This window comes from Barbus barbus, assembly GCF_936440315.1.
Source record: "Barbus barbus genome assembly, chromosome: 6".
Lineage (NCBI taxonomy): Eukaryota > Metazoa > Chordata > Actinopteri > Cypriniformes > Cyprinidae > Barbus > Barbus barbus.
This window is the reverse complement of record NC_136734.1, coordinates 35,351,951-35,356,814: the sequence shown is the minus strand read 5'-3', so window position 1 is coordinate 35,356,814 and position 4,864 is coordinate 35,351,951.

Genomic DNA, 4,864 nt, shown 5'->3' with positions numbered 1-4,864 from the left:
TATTTGTCTTATATTTTGTTATAAGTGTGTAAATATGTGTATACATCTATTCGTATCAGTGTTTTTATGCATTCTGTATACATGAAGATTTAGTTTTTCAACATAAGGAATACACAGGAGAGGACTGGTAGTACATTAGGACAAATCTTTCCACACCTCTTTATGTTTACAAATCATAACAATCATAACAAACACTAATGTTAAAGCAGTCTTATCATGCTTGGACACAGTAAACATTTGACAGCACTGAAGCAAACGGCTCGCTTATAATTAATTCACAAGTCTGGAGTGATGTGCTCACTTCTGCTCAAGTGCCATTAAGAGCATCTGATGTTGACAAAATGTCAGAGAGGGACTAATGAAGAGCTTTGGCTGCTGAGGATAGGAGAATTGCAAATGCTAATTCTATTAAATAAAGCAAGAGAAAAATCTTTCAATGCAATTTTATTTCCTATCCATTATCCTTTAATAATAATAATGGGGACAGTAATTCTTAAGAGACGTAGTGAAGCACAAGATGTTAATATGCATTAGATGTTCTGTCTTGCAAATTTTATCCCTTGTTTGGAATCTAATAATTCCCAGAAGAACTGTGATTATGTGCTAATTGATAACTTCCTATTCATCAGTTTATTGTATGTCTTACCTTAGGTCACTTGGATTGTCTATTTATAACAAAACAGTGTGGTGATAAATACGTTTTTGGTTATTATTTGCTATAATTATGTTCATTATGTTTAAACTGAAAGATAATGTGATATACACAACATACTATACAGTACTCAGCATTTTAAATGTATTCTTATCTGGCTTGAATAAAGGTTCGTATTATTAAAATCACTTGAACTTATTTAAAGCTAAATTAGCCTACTCAATTTGAAACCGTGGGTATCTCTTAAAAGGCTAACTGTACAGTATTTACGTACCACTAGGAGGTCAGGGGTCAGCCAACTTTATGGTGGTGATAGCAGCACATGGCGTAAAAGAGAGTGACTAAAAGCAGGATTAGATAGCACTTGACCCAGGCTGACTGAAGTCGATGGCCAGGGTGAATGGGGTTAAAGATTAGCTGTCAGACCAAAACTGTGCAATACAGCAAGGCAGAAGAAATGCTTCGAGGGTTGATTAAAATCTAGTGTCTACGAAACTATTAATATATCAACATTTTATTCCATTAGCAAAATGAAAATGAACACCTCAGATTTAGCGTTTAGAGTTTGGTTGAATATATCATATGGTTAAATTGATCACTGGTGTATTCACACACAATGTTAAAGATTATTAATCTTAGTCCCATTCTTAATTAGGTGAAATGTACTTTCTGTTTTGATTGTTACTGATCATTTCCTTGTATCGTGCATGCTGCGTATTACTGATATTAGTTATATGGCTCCGCGTTATCGTCCGGGCAGAACTATTGTTCCAGCCACCAAAGACAGATTCACAAATAACCTGTCTGATTTATCTCAACTGCTCTGTGTACCCATAAATACACATGAACTAGAAGAAATGACTAGCAACATGGGCACTATCTTCTCTAATACATTAGAAGCTGTTGCCCCCCTCAAATTGAAAAAGGTTAGAGAAAAACGTACTGCGCCATGGTACAACAGTTATACCCATTCTCTCAAGAAAGAAACTCGTAATCTTGAGCGCAAATGGAGAAAAACTAACTTGGAAGTTTTTAGAATTGCGTGGAAAAACAGTATGTTCAGCTATAGACAGGCTCTAAAAGCTGCCAGGGCAGAGCATATCCGCAAACTCATAGATAATAACCAAAACAATCCAAGGTTCTTATTTAGCACAGTGGCTAGACTAACAAATAAACAGACACCACCCGATCTAAATATTCCCTCACAGTTTAATAGTAATCACTTTATGAATTTCTTTACTGATAAAATAGATAACATCAGAAATACAATATCAAATGTAGATTCTACTGCGTCTAGTATTTCAGCTTCATTCATCGCACCCAAAGAAAAACTGCAGTGCTTTACAACTATAAGACAGGAAGAGCTAAATAAACTTATCTGTGCATCTAAACCAACAACATGTTTATTAGATCCTGTACTTACTAAACTACTGAAAGAGGTTTTACCTGTAGCAGAAGAACCGCTTCTCAATATTATTAACTCATCGTTATCTTTAGGTCACGTCCCAAAACCATTCAAGCTGGCGGTTATTAAGCCTCTTATTAAGAAACCACAACTAGATTCTAATGAACTGGCAAATTACAGACCCATTTCAAATCTTCCGTTTATGTCTAAAATTTTAGAAAAAGTTGTGTCTGCTCAATTGTGCTCCTTCTTGCAAAAAAATTATCTCTATGAAGAATTTCAGTCAGGTTTCAGGCCTCACCATAGGACAGAAACTGCACTTGTTAAAATTACAAATGACCTGCTTCTTGCTTCAGACCAAGGCTGCCTCTCATTGCTAGTATTACTTGATCTTAGTGCTGCGTTCGACACTATAGACCATGACACACTCATAGATCGATTACAAAACTATACTGGTATTCAAGGGCAGGCGTTAAGATGGTTTAGATCCTACCTGTCCGATCGCTACCACTTTGTTCATTTAAATGGGGAGTCATCTCAATTATCACCAGTAAAGTATGGAGTACCACAAGGATCTGTCCTAGGTCCGCTTCTATTTTCAATATACATGTTGCCTCTTGGTAATATTATTAGAAAATACGGGATTAGTTTTCATTGCTATGCTGATGATACTCAACTATATATCTCAACAAGACCACATGAAACTTCTAAACTAAGCTAATAGATTGTGTAAAAAATGTAAAAGATTGGATGACCAATAATTTCCTCCTATTAAATTCAGATAAGACAGAGATATTACTTATTGGACCAAAAAACAGTACACAGAATCTCTTGGATTACAATTTGCAACTAGACGGATGCACTGTCACGTCCTCTAAAGTAAAAAATCTGGGTGTTATATTAGACAGCAACTTGTCCTTTGAAAATCACATTTCCCATGTTACAAAAACAGCATTCTTCCATCTTAGAAACATTGCCAAGCTTCGAAACATGCTACCTGTTTCTGATGCAGAAAAGCTAGTTCATGCATTCATGACCTCTAGACTGGACTATTGTAATGCACTGCTAGCTGGTTGTCCTGCATCTTCAATAAACAAGCTACAGATAGTCCAAAATGCAGCGGCTAGAGTTCTTACCAGGTCAAGAAAATATGATCATATTACCCCAATTTTACAGTCTCTGCACTGGCTACCTATTCAGTTCCGTATCATTTACACAATATTATTACTTGCCTATAAGGCCCTAAACGGTTTAGCTCCTGCGTACCTAACTTGTCTTCTACCACGCTATAATCCAACCCGCTCCCTAAGGTCGCAAAACTCTGGACTTTTGGTAGTACCTAGTATAGCAAAGTCCACTAAAGGAGGTAGAGCTTTTTCACATTTGGCTCCCAAACTCTGGAATAGCCTTCTTGATAACGTTCGGGGTTCAGACACACTCTCTCTGTTTAAATCTAGATTAAAGACACATCTCTTTAGCCAAGCATTCAAATAATGCATCTTATAATCTTGTACTGCAGTTATATCTGATAAAATGTACATTATTATTATTCTTTAGCTTGGGTTGAACAAATCATTTTTGCTTAGATGGAACAGCAGCCACGCTAATTATGTCTCTGTTTGTTTCTCTGTTTCCGTCACTGGATTAACATCCCGTGGTAACTAGGAATTACAGAAGCTTCAGTCTGGATCCAACCCTTAAATGATCTGAGATGACCGAACACCTGAGAAAAGATGATGCCAACCCCTCAGAGGACCTCAGAGGATGCCAAAGCTCAGACAACATACAGAATTACCAAATTTTGCCATAAATCAAATATATTAAGGTTCTGCAATATATATATAAATATATTGTGGAAACTTAATTTCCTGTAGAGCTGCTTTGCAAGGATTTGTATCGTAAAAAGCGCTATACAAATAAACTTGAATTGAATTGAATTTCTTCATTAATTTCTTGTTTATTGAACTATTAAAAGCATTGTCACAGTCAAGCCTGGAAAGTGGCAAGCTCAATAAACATGAGTTGCCTATTTTTTAAATCTGTACAAGGACAAATGTAAAAAAAAAGAAGTCCAAAATCCAAAATAACTATAATGACCTTAATGTAAAGCATATACTCCCACTGAAATCTTTGGTTTAGCCCAGTGGTATGTTGTATTTGGTCTGTGGTCTCATTTTCTGAGAGAGAAACATTTTCAGAGGTGTGGACACAGATTGAAGACTCCACTAAGCCATTGTATTCTGGGCCAGGGAAACTTGAGAAGAAAAAGGTTCCATAACCTTTAGTTAAAAGGAAAGCATCTAACATAAAAGTCTCTTTTGAGATACTAGATATCTTGTATGAATGTTACCAAATATAGCTTCCATCATTTTAGAAAAGTGGTGCTTGCCAAGCCAAATGCTTGGCACAACATGGCATTTTATGATGAGAGAAATACTTTCTTTTTTTCTGCATGACGTTTACAAAATACTCAGAGTGCCTTTCAACTCCTGGCTACTTTCCAGTTTGTTCTCCTGCAATATCTCATTAGTCAGTCTGAAAATCTATTCATTTTCTCCCTCTTTGCTTGGACGCTGTTTATAGGCCACTTTATAGGCCTCTTCCTCCTTCCAAATGATTTGTGGCTGTATTGTTTGTTTGTTTGCTATTTATTGAACTATATTAAACACAGTATTTCAGAGACCACTGTGAAGCTGTACAATATCAATGTAAATCAAAGTTTGCTCTGACAAATGGTACTGGTATGTACCATCACGTTATCCAATGGTAATACCATGGTTATTTGATGTGTACTGTGGTTCTAAATA